The sequence below is a fragment of the Lissotriton helveticus genome, chromosome 2_1 (genome assembly GCF_964261635.1).
Source record: "Lissotriton helveticus chromosome 2_1, aLisHel1.1, whole genome shotgun sequence".
Classification (NCBI taxonomy): Eukaryota; Metazoa; Chordata; class Amphibia; order Caudata; family Salamandridae; genus Lissotriton; species Lissotriton helveticus.
Genome location: NC_136059.1, coordinates 881,514,400 through 881,527,538, shown reverse-complemented (window position 1 = coordinate 881,527,538; position 13,139 = coordinate 881,514,400).

Here is a 13,139-nt window from a genome sequence, read left to right as displayed (position 1 = left end):
CTGATTGGCGAGCTTCAGTCCTTCAAGTGTCTAAACTTGACTTGGCAAGAGCTGGGAACTGCAATAAAAGATCCTTTTGGCTCTTGCTGAAATGGAACTAAATGTCCGGGTTTTTTTTTTTTTTATTTCCCCCGGTCCAATGATTATGCTGCTAAGGTTTACCTTCTCCGCTATACTGGGTTCTACTTTCCCAGTTTTTTTTCTTTTTATGGCAGTAACATCCACAAGCACATGGTTTTCAATTGCAGGTTTAAGGTACTTTTATTATGCTAAAGGGTCGCGAGATAGGAACAGTTTATAACCCTTGCCAGTCTTGTACTGAGACAGCATAAGGGACACGAACAACCTGTAATATTTGAAACCTGATGGAATATGAGGACAAAAAAATAAAAAAATAAAAAATAAAAAAATGTAATAGGGCAACTCTAATGTTATTCTATGGGGGAATGTACGAATTTAAGAGACATGTAAAACCTAAAAGTACATATCCTACTTTTTAAAACATTTCAGCCTGCCCTTTGGGCTGCACTGGGTCTACCCTAGGGGTGGTATGTGTATTGAAAAAGAAGGTTTGAGGACTGGCAAAGGTTTTTTTTGCCAGGTCGAAATGGCTGATTACAGCTGCACACACATAGGCTGCAATGGCAGGCCTGTGACATTTTTAAAGTGCTACTTTATTAGGTGACACAATAAGTGCTGCATGCACACTAATAGCATTTAATTTACAGGCCCTGGGCACAGGCCTGGACACTTTATGAGGGACTTTCAAGTAAATTAAAAATGACAATTGGGTATAAGCCAATCTAACATGTTTAAGGGAAAAAACTAAAATCATTTTAGCACTGGTTAGCAGATTCCCAAGGCTAGCTAACATAATGCAAGCAAAAACATGGGGGCTGAAGGCAAAAAGTTTGAGAAACTATGCCAAGGATGCCAGATCTAACAGTCACATTGAGTTTTGTGTATGAGAAAAGCCACTCCTGAAGGTGGATATATATTGGCTATCCAGGGCAAGAATTCCCTAGATGTTGGAGGAACACCTACCAACGTGCATGGTTGTGGCAATTCAAAAACACTTTCCAACCACTTCCAACCTTGAAATAAAGTCATAAGTATGTCATATTCCAAGGAGGGATGGGGAAGAAAACACCCCTCAAAATTAGTGGCTGGATAGTGGAAGGGCTTTTCTACAGAAAAAAAGTTAGAAAGTGTATTTGTACTTTTTTCACTTTCGAGGAAAGTTCCCTGGAATACCCATTCTGCCACCCTATCGGTTGGATAAACCTTTGCACAGTATTACTCCATCATAGATAATTTAGTGCATAAAAGGTCTTGGGGTTTTAGAGGTGGGATTCAGACTCAATGCCTGGGAAGACCTCCCAAACCCCATTAGTTTTTTGCTAAAAAAAAGGCATATTTTTAGTGGGGTTTCTGCCTGCCATCCCCAAAAACCTCCTTGGGTAGAAAGTAAGCATGGGCTGAAAATTCCCTACGCTCGCGGAATTTGTGAAGTTTTGGCAATTTTGCTGTCCGCGAATCACGCAAAATTGCCAAACTTCGCAATTTGCGAGTTCGGCGAATTTTTTTTGCTTGGTCGCGCTTCAAAATTACAATCTTGCGCACGCGGCGTTGACTTACCGTGAGTTCGCCGATTTGTTTTCCTCCCGGTTTGAGTGTGCTGGGCCATTTTGGATCTGGCTGCGTGATCGCGCAAGACTTTTCGACCGCGAGTACGTCATGGAGTCCCGCCATCTTGCACTGCGAGACTTTGAAAACGCGAATACGTCAAAAGGACCCGCGATCACGCATCGCGAAAGTCAACAATAGTGAATACGTAGATGCGATGAGCAGCTGACATCCGGCGGGAGATTTGAACAGCTCGCTTTCTCGAAGTCGCAAAAATTGAAATTCTGCACAAGAAATCTATCGCTGGCAGCATAAACCTTCTGAAAATGATGATTTGGATCAGAATAACTCCTCAGATTGACATTTGGCTGCACTTTTTTGTGCAAGGAGTTCATTTTTTGGGGGGTGGGAGGAAGGAAGTGCCCCAGAGTCTCCAACTTCCTGTTCCTGTCCAGCAGGCTCCTCCCAGTGCTTTGTCCATGTCCTGGTCACTTTTCATTTGGATCTAGAAGGATTACTCTTTGTGGCTGCTGCTGGATATTTGTATTTGAGGACTTTTTGTTTGGATCTCTTTTGGATTTGAGATTTTACAAGTAAGTTGGTGTTGTTTGTTTGGGGCATTGCAGTTGCTGCAACTACAATTTATAAACTTTTTCACAACTTTAAAAACGAGTTTAAGCTATTGGCATTGTAACTGACAAAGCCTTTTATTTATGTTTTAAAAAACAAAACATAAATAAAAGGCATTGTTATTTTCAATGCCAATAGATCAAACTCACGTACATGCGAGACCTATTGCATTGCGTCCACCCCTGCCCCGCCATCCGCGAGCCATGCCGGCTGCCACTGACACCAAACCAAACTTGAAACACACCAAAGTACCTGATGTTCAGCAAATGTCAAAAAACAAATTTCTTGGGATTGCATATTTCTTTGTGTGCACTCTTCTAAGACACTGTATTATGCAGTCAGTCCTTCGCACTGCTCCAGGAAGAGGCGTAGGGTTCCAACACCTGATACTACTGCGTCCAGTAAACGTGGGACAAATGATCTATAATGAGAAGAGCTGAGAGATTTTGCCAGCATGTGGAAAACATGAGATGGAAACTTTTTGGCCACAGCGCAGAACAATCAGTGTCTTGCGTGACAGTTGTCCTCAAAGAGCAACTCAAAAACAAATTTCCTGATGCAGAAGAAGGGTCACTCTGGTGCTATTCAATTTTGACAACATTACACATCTCAGCTGTGGAAAAATCTCATGATTTTTCTTCAGACCGAGGTTAGACCAGATATAGGGCACCAAGTTCACATAAAGCCGGGTCATGCTGGTTGAGCTGGCTTTGCATAGAATCCTATGGGTCTTTGCTCTGTCCCCACCTTGTTATGCCTTTTGCGCTCAACATTTGAGCCGCGCTGCCTTTTGCGCTGCTTTACAACAGTTGCGCAGTAGCGTAAGGTTTAGTAAATATAGGGCAGAAATTGAATACATTTCAAATCAAAGCTTTTTAATTGAAAGACATTTTATTTGCATTTTATGAAACGATGTTAAGGATGTACTGGTGATAATTTACGAAGATAATCAATTATTATTATTATTTATGTACAAAAAATCTACCACGTATTAACTGATAGTCATACTTGAAATAAAACGTGCCTTAGTCAGCTAATGCAATACAAGCTAAAACCCTCAACTACCTTTAAGCTTTTAAATGAAAAGGGATAATATTACAGTTAATAGTACTTATTTTACAGATCTTCGAAAGATGAAAAGTTGTGATATCACTGCCAGGATTTGAATTTTAAACAGTTGGCTTCAGGAACTCAACGCATGGAGATATGGCTGCGTCACACACATATATATATATATATTACCTACTGGCGATAGCCAGTAGGTATATATAGTTAGGATTTTTTTCCTATGGGATTTTTGAAACTTCTATGTCGAATAACTTTGGCGTTTGAGGACAGAATTGGCTGAAATTTTCAGGAAAATGGAACATTTTGTTTCTGAGCAGCCCCTGAAAATTTGGGGGGGTTTCGTCAAGGGGGGGCCGAGAAAAAAGGGGGGTCCCAAAACGTGTTTTTCCCATGCAATTTTCCATAGGGCGGTTGGCCTCACTTTTAGCCTGAACGGCTGAATGGATTTACACCAAACTTGGCAAAATTGTAGGGACTGGTAGCCCGATGTGCCTTTGCTATGTCTCAAGATATAGGCTCCAGTGGTTTTTACGAAAATTAACTTTGAAAAATATATATTGGGCTACATTGGGCTATATATATGTTGGAGCCCAAATGTAGCCCAATGTAGCCCAATGTAGCCCAATGTAGCCCAAAGATGGCCACCAGAGACAAAAAAAAACAAATGTAGCCCAAATATCAGCCAGATGTAGCCCAACTATAGCCCAATGACAGAATGTCCCAGAGTGTTCTAAAGAACAACTAGAGTGCTAACAGTCCTACTTATTACAAAGGTATGGCACACCTGAAGCCATCTTGATTGGAATAAAGTGGTAACTCTTAAAACATTTAATTTAAAAAGGAACAAAATGAGGGGGTTCATTTTGCCATAGAAAGTATGATTAGCGAATATATGACGAAATCCCGCATACCATCAGTCCGCAAAAAAAATCCCGCATGTACTATTAGGCCGCAAATTAAAATAACGAAAACTTTTAGAACGAATATGCCTTTAGCATACACTAAACAACTAAACTACCCTAAACCCTAAAACACTACCCCCAGCATGACCCTACACTACACAAACAGTACAACACTACCCTAAACCCTAAAACACTACCCCCAGCATGACCCTACACTACACAAACACTACAACACTACCCTAAACCCTAAAACACTACCCCCAGCATGACCCTACACTACGCAAACACTACAACACTACCCAAAACCCTAAAACACTACACCCCAGCATGACCCTACACTACGCAAACACTACAACACTACCCTAAACCCTAAAACACTACCCCCAGCATGACCCTACACTACGCAAACACTACAACACAACCCTAAACCCTAAAACACTACCCCCAGCATGACCCTACACTGCGCAAACACTACAACACAACCCTAAACCCTAAAACACTACCCCCAGCATGACCCTACACTACGCAAACACTACAACACTACCCTAAACCCTAAAACACTACCCCCAGCATGACCCTACACTACGCAAACACTACAACACTACCCAAAACCCTAAAACACTACACCCCAGCATGACCCTACACTACGCAAACACTACAACACTACCCTAAACCCTAAAACACTACCCCCAGCATAACCCTACACTACGCAAACACTACAACACCACCCAAAACCCTAAAACACTACACCCCAGCATGACCCTACACTACGCAAACACTACAACACTACCCTAAACCCTAAAACACTACCCCCAGCATGACCCTACACTACGCAAACACTACAACACTAACCTAAACCCTAAAACACTACCCCCAGCATGACCCTACACTACGCAAACACTACAACACTACCCTAAACCCTAAAACACTACCCCCAGCATGACCCTACACTACGCAAACACTACAACACTACCCTAAACCCTAAAACACTACCCCCAGCATGACCCTACACTACGCAAACATTACAACACTACCCAAAACCCTAAAACACTACCCCCAGCATGACCCAACACTACGCAAACACTACAACACTACCCAAAACCCTAAAACACTACCCCCCAGCATGACCCTACACTACGCAAACACTACAACACTACCCAAAACCCTAAAACACTACCCCCAGCATGACCCTACACTATGCAAACACTACAACACTACCCAAAACCCTAAAACACTACCCCCAGCATGACCCTACACTACGCAAACACTACAACACTACCCAAAACCCTAAAACACTACACCCCAGCATGACCCTACACTACGCAAACACTACAACACTACCCAAAACCCTAAAACACTACACCCCAGCATGACCCTACACTACGCAAACACTACAACACTACCCAAAACCCTAAAACACTACCCCCAGCATGACCCTACACTACGCAAACACTACAACACTGCCCAAAACCCTAAAACACTACCCCCAGCATGACCCTACACTACGCAAACACTACAACACTACCCTAAACCCTAAAATACTACACCCCAGCATGACCCTACACTACGCAAACACTACAACACTACCCAAAACCCTAAAACACTACCCCCAGCATGACCCTACACTACGCAAACACTACAACACTATCCTAAACCCTAAAACACTACGCCCAGCATGACCCTACACTACGCAAACACTACAACACTACCCTAAACCCTAAAACACTAGCCCCAGCATGACCCTACACTACGCAAACACTACAACACAACCCTAAACCCTAAAACACTACCCCCAGCATGACCCTACACTACACAAACACTACAACACTACCCTAAACCCTAAAACACTACCCCCAGCATGACCCTACACTACGCAAACACTACAACACAACCCTAAACCCTAAAACACTACCCCCAGCATGACCCTACACTAAACAACCACCACAACTCAACACTACACTAACACAACACTACACTACACAACACTACACTACACTACACAATCACTAACCCACGAAAAAATTAACACAAACCCACTTACCTCTCTCGTCATCGTGGTTTTCACAACGCAAATGCATTTACCATACATGCCTTTAAAACGTAATTCTTTGTAAAGGCATGCGCGATAAATGCACATGCGTTTTGAAAAAATGCGGGATAATGGTATGCGAGGTCAATGACCTTGCGGGATAATGGTATGCGGACTGAAAGTCTGCGGGATAAAAAATGCGGGAAAATGGCTGCAAACCATGATTAGCAGCAGACTTCCCTGGTGAGCACTAGCTTTACTACAGTGATCTAATGAGCAACTAGAGTGCTAACATTCAGAATTTATGGCAAATGTGTGACACATCTGAATGCCTTCTTGATAGAACCAAAGTAAACAAGCATTGAAAATGCAATAGATCTCGCCCTCGTTTAAGTTAAAGCCATTCTGTTTGTAATGAGGTGGCTTTTTAGCTTTGCTTTTATTAGTGTTTTTAAAACTTTCATGTAAATAGCATGCATATGTATGCATATATGTATATGTATGCATGCATTTATATTTATATAGATATGCAGATTATATATGTTTATATATGTATATTACCTACTGGCGATAGCCAGTGGGTATATATAGTTAGGATTTTTTCTCTATGGGATTTCTGAAAATTCTATGTCTAATAACTTTGGCGTTTGTGGACGGAATTGGCTGACATTTTCAGGAAAATGGCACATTTTGTTTCTGAGCAGCCCCTGAGAATTTGGGGGGGTTTCGTCAAGGGGGGGCTGAGAAAAAAGGGGGGTCCCAAAACGCGTTTTTCCCATTCATTTTTCCATAGGGCGGTTGGACTCACTTTTAGCTCGAACGGCTGAATAGATTTACATGAAACTTGGCAAAATTGTAGATATGGTTTGCCCGACGTGCCTTTGCTATGTCTCAATATATGTGCTCCAGTGGATTTTGAGAAATTAACGTTTAAAAAAATATATATCTGTGACAGCGCTCCGGTTAGCGCCCCGGTTCGCGTACCTGACGCGTAACGGAACTTCGCGAAGCGAAGCTGATTGGCTCTCCGGTGTCTGTCAACATTCTAAACAGTCCGGAGCGGCCGCCATCTTGTCTCTCGGTACGATCGAGAGACAAGATGTGGTGAAAAACGAAGGGGGAAATGAAGGAAAGGGGGCAAGGTAGACCACTCCTGACCCCCTAGGATTGATGAGGGGGATATTAAAGTGCCCCGCGGGGCAAAAAATAAATTTTACGCCGTAGAGGCGCGTCCTGGTACGCGAACCGGGCAGCTCACCGGGCAGCTCACCGGGCAGCTAACCGGGCAGCTAACCGGCAGCGTAGCTGTCAACATTGTAAACAGTCCGGAGCGGCCGCCATCTTGTCTCTCGGTAGGTTCGAGAGACAAGATGTGGTGAAAAAAGAAGGGGGAAATGAAGGAAAGGGGGCAAGGTAAACCCCTCCTGACCCCCTAGGATTGATGAGGGGGATATTAAAGTCCCCCGCGATTTTTCGTGGTAGAGGCGCTTCCCGGTACGCGAACCGGGCAGCTAACCGGCAGCGTAACGGGAGTCCGCCATCTTGTGTTTTTGGAGCGTCCGGTACGCGTACCGGGTAGCGTCCCGGTAAGCGTAACAAGGGGAAAACCAAGAGAAACAATAAAAAAAAAATTAAGGGAATAGATTTCCAGCAAACTTGGCAAAATTGTAGGGACTGTTTGTTTGATGTGCCTTTGCAAGGCCTCAAGATATGTGCACGTGTGGATTTTGTCTAATTAAGGTTAAAAAAAAAATATATATCTGTAAGCGTGCTCCGGCACGCTTACGTTACGGGTTTTGTTTGCGCTGCAGAGCCGATACGTCACGGTTATGCGACGCGTCATGAGGCGTCTCACGTGGCTACGTGATACGTCACGTAATAAAGAATATATTTTACAGCTATAGATATTAGCTTTTAAAAAACCAATGAAATTCACTGAAAAAACCATAGATTATAGACCATGTATAGTTAGGAAGAGGACATATGCTCATGGGTTTGCCTGATAGAAAATGTCCACAAAGAGTATGACACACATCGTAAGTCGACAGGAAGCAGCCCCTGATGACGGGGGTGGAGTCCCCCAGAAACGCGTCGGGCACATCACTCCATGCATTGTGCAGAAGCGCACTGCGACATTCTAGCCCGGATGGGAGAGCCCTGCAGTGTTGCCTCTCATGTCACAGGCATCTTGTATAAACATTTTCCACGCGGCGCCTGGCCGCGGAGAGAGCACCATCGCCTGTTGCTCTGTAATGGTGAGCAGCGGGATGAAGCTTGTAGCATCCAAACTTTTTGGCTGTAAGGAGCGCAGGACTCGTCATTTTATTTGCAGCGCGCCTAAGCACGAACAGCAGCCTACTAAAGGTATTTAATGAAAGCATTATGGACCCAAGACTATCGATGTGCTTTTCACCTACGGACTACAAATCCCATAACTCCAACTGAAGAGGACATATGCTGTCCATGGGTTTGCCTGATAGAAAATGTCCACAAAGAGTATGACACACATCGTAAGTCGACAGGAAGCAGCCCCTGATGACGGGGGTGAAGTCCCCCAGAAACGCGTCGGGCACATCACTCCATGCATCGTGCAGAAGCGCACTGCGACATTCTAGCCCGGATGGGAGAGCCCTGCAGTGTTGCCTCTCATGTCACAGGCATCTTGTATAAACATTTTCCACGCGGCGCCTGGCCGCGGAGAGAGCACCATCGCCTGTTGCTCTGTAATGGTGAGCAGCGGGATGAAGCTTGTAGCATCCAAACTTTTTGGCTGTAAGGAGCGCAGGACTCGTCATTTTATTTGCAGCGCGCCTAAGCACGAACAGCAGCCTACTAAAGGTATTTAATGAAAGCATTATGGACCCAAGACTATCGATGTGCTTTTCACCTACGGACTACAAATCCCATAACTCCAACTGAAGAGGACATATGCTGTCCATGGGTTTGCCTGATAGAAAATGTCCACAAAGAGTATGACACACATCGTAAGTCGACAGGAAGCAGCCCCTGATGACGGGGGTGGAGTTCCCCAGAAACGCGTCGGGCACATCACTCCATGCATCGTGCAGAAGCGCACTGTGACATTCTAGCCCGGATGGGAGAGCCCTGCAGTGTTGCCTCTCATGTCACAGGCATCTTGTATAAACATTTTCCACGCGGCGCCTGGCCGCGGAGAGAGCACCATCGCCTGTTGCTCTGTAATGGTGAGCAGCGGGATGAAGCTTGTAGCATCCAAACTTTTTGGCTGTAAGGAGCGCAGGACTCGTCATTTTATTTGCAGCGCGCCTAAGCACGAACAGCAGCCTACTAAAGGTATTTAATGAAAGCATTATGGACCCAAGACTATCGATGTGCTTTTCACCTACGGACTACAAATCCCATAACTCCAACTGAAGAGGACATATGCTGTCCATGGGTTTGCCTGATAGAAAATGTCCACAAAGAGTATGACACACATCGTAACGGAATTGGCTGAAATTTTCAGGAAAATGGAACATTTTGTTTCTGAGCAGCCCCTGAAAATTTGGGGGGGTTTCGTCAAGGGGGGGCGAGAAAAAAGGGGGGTCCCAAAACGTGTTTTTAAGATTGAGTTTTCCATAGGGCGGTTGGCCTCACTTTTAGCCCGAACGGCTGAATGGATTTGCACGAAACTTGGCAAAATTGTAGGGACTGGTAGCCCGATGTGCCTTTGCTAGGTCTCAATATATGTGCTCCAGTGGATTTTGAGAAATTAACGTTCAAAAAAAGATATATATCTGTAACAGCGGACCGGGCAGCGCTCCAGTTCGCGTACTTTTCGCGTTATGGAGCTTTGTGAAGCGAAGCTGATTGGTTCTCCGGCGTCTGTAAACATTCCAAACAGTCCGTAGCGGCCGCCATCTTGTCTCTCGGTAGGATCGAGAGACAAGAGGAGGCCAAAGCGAAGGGGAAAATGACCATAAGGGGGCATAGTAGATCCTCCCTGACCCCCTAGGTTTGATGTGGAGGCTTTAAAAGGGCTCCGCGGGGCAAAAAAAAAAAAAAAAATCGTTTTTTGGGTGGGGTGCGCCCGGTTAGCGTAACGGGAAGCGGACTGGGGAGCGTACTACAAGGAATGAAGAATGATTGACTTTTAACTTATTGTATGTTTATAGACTTTTTTTTAACTTTTTTTTCTGCTGAGTGACGTCTCGGCCTATCTTCACGGGATGCAGTCCCTACCATCTCGGCGTTTAAGCCCAGGGGGACCGGTAGTGTGGGAGAGATAACGGGGCATATTATCAAGGGGGTTTATCTCCGCTTTTTTGGCTTTAAAAGCCAAGAAAGCGGAGATAAAATTATCTCCGTATTACCTAGCTGTCGCTAACACCAGTTAGCGACCGCTAGTAGGAGATAGCGACCATCTTGGGCCCCACTTTGCATGTCAGTGATATTTATCACTAATGACATGCAAAGTGGGCATGCCAAGATGTTAGCGACTGGAAACAGTCGCTAACATCGCTATCTCCTATTACCAACTTTTGGAGATATTCGCGCTAAGCGCGAATATCTCCAAAAAGTAACACCTGCCCTGAGCAGTTCTTAGCCATGTTATCCAATGGGAGGTGGATAACATGGCTAAGAGCATTAGCTCGGTAATGCATGAATATCGCTGACTTTTCAGCGATATTAATGCATTGCGGCCGTTTTTTATCGCATTTGCGATAAACCTTGATAATAGCAAGGTTTATCTGCGATAATTTCTGACGATGCTTAGCGGTAAAAAATTCGTTGCTAAGCATCGTTAGGGATAAATATCGCTTAACTTTGGTAATATGCCCCAACGTCTGTTAATGTTCGATTCGAAGGAAATCAGGAAGTGTTGAAAAACATTGTCTGTGCCATCTTGCCTTTTTTCAAATGCCACACTTTTGTCGTGCACGGCAGCCATTTTAGATGACTTGACCAGACCCACTCTCTGCACGCTGTCGATCCTTAGCATGGCTCCCCACCCTCGCAAGCATCTCCCCCAGGCACTGGTCACCCCCGCTCTCTGTCTTATGCATGGGCAATAAACCTCCCCCCCATCTGCGCTGCTCTTCCCTGAGAATCACACCCTGTGCCCCCCCCTATTCACTACCGCACCCTCTGACACTCCTCTTCCTCTGTGTTCGATTGTCCAGGCCGGTTCCAGGCTATCAGCTAGCCTTGCAGATGTAGTTTATGGCCCCAGCTGTAAAGAATCACCCCTCTTCAAAGGAGTTATAGTAGATCAAGGCCCACACCCGATGAGATCCGTCACACCACACGCGTTCCTACTATCTGAAAACCATCCTGTATTGTGATTGGGGAGGGGACCGAGCCTGAAGCGGAAGATTCCAGGGATGACTCTTTGTACATCAAAGTTTTTACAATTATGTGTCACATTAAAAATATATAGCACTCCAACAAAGTAGTAGGATTATAAAACTTTAATAACTTATAAATATATACAACAAAACAAAAACAGTAAAAACATTTAAACATTTTTAGGGAAAAAGAAGGAACAATGGTCAGTAGCGGTCGGTTGTGCGAATAGTCCCAAGGCAGCACAACGTCCAGATTTCTGGACGGCACCCAGGTGATGTTGCCTGGGTGCCGCACTGATTTGGGTATCCGGCGTGGGGCGTCCCGGAGGGTGGGTCGTCAGTAGCGGTCTGTTGTGCGAATAGTTCCAAGGCAGCAGAACGCGCTGAAATGTGGATGGCACCAAGGTGATGTCCAGTAAGTTGCCGCCCTCTGAATAACGGCGTGGGGCGCCCCGGGGGGGGGGGGAGGCGGCGTGAACGGGCCTCCCCAGGTGGAGCCTCGTCTGCTGTAGTGGGGCGCCCCTTTACCGTTTCAGTTGCCATTCCTTCCGCTTTTGGTCCACTGTGTCAAAATCCGCAATTCAGCTGAGTTGCGCCCACTCTTGCGGTGCAGCGATAGGCGGCTGTCACAGGACTCTCAAAATGGCGGCATGCTCTTTCCTTTTTGGGCCTGGTCCACTGAAATGGCCCTGGGACACCTTGGAAATCGGACGCTTGTCTGCTAGGTCTTGGACCCCATTCTCGAAAGCGTCCCCTCCGCCTTGAGGATTCTACAAAAGTCTTGGGGGCCCCCGACTCCTGCAGGCTTCCGGTGGGGAGCGGCTGCCATGATTGCTCGCGGAATGACCACGACGGAGCCACGGGATGGTGGTGCTTTCATGCTGACGCCAGCTTCAGTCTGAAACATCCAGAAACAAGGTGGGGCTTTCATCGTTTGGGAAAAAAAATTGTTTTCATCCAATGAAAAGTGTTATTTTTAGGTCATATGATCAAGCCTTCCATCATTAGGAAACCAAAAGTAAAATGAACCAATGAAAAGTTTTATAAACAAGTCACATGACCTGTTATGCGGCATAGGGTATAAAAAGCGTAGAAAATCCGTTGGCACGTGAGGCGGCGTCAGTAGCGGACCGATGTGCGAATAGGCCGAAGGCAGCACAACGCGCCAAGATCCGGATGGCACCGAGGTGGTGTCCAGCAAGTTGTCGCACTGGTGTGGCCATCCTGCAATGCTGAAAGTCGGCGTGGGGCGCCCCGTTGGCCTGTGAGATGGCGGCAGTAGCGGACCGATGTGCGAATGGGGCCAAAGGCAGCGCAACAATATTTTCTGAATAGAAGACACCACAAGGCGCTGAGATGCCAAGATCCGGATGGCACCGAGGTGGTGTCTAGCAAGTTGTCGCACTGGTGTGGCCATCCTACAATGCTGAAAGTCGGCGTGGGGCGCCCCGTTGGCCTGTGAGATGGCGGCTGTAGCGGACCGATGTGCGAATGGGGCCAAAGGCAGCGCAACAATATTTTCTGAATAGAAGACACCACAAGGCGCTGAGATGCCAAGATCCGGATGGCACCGAGGTG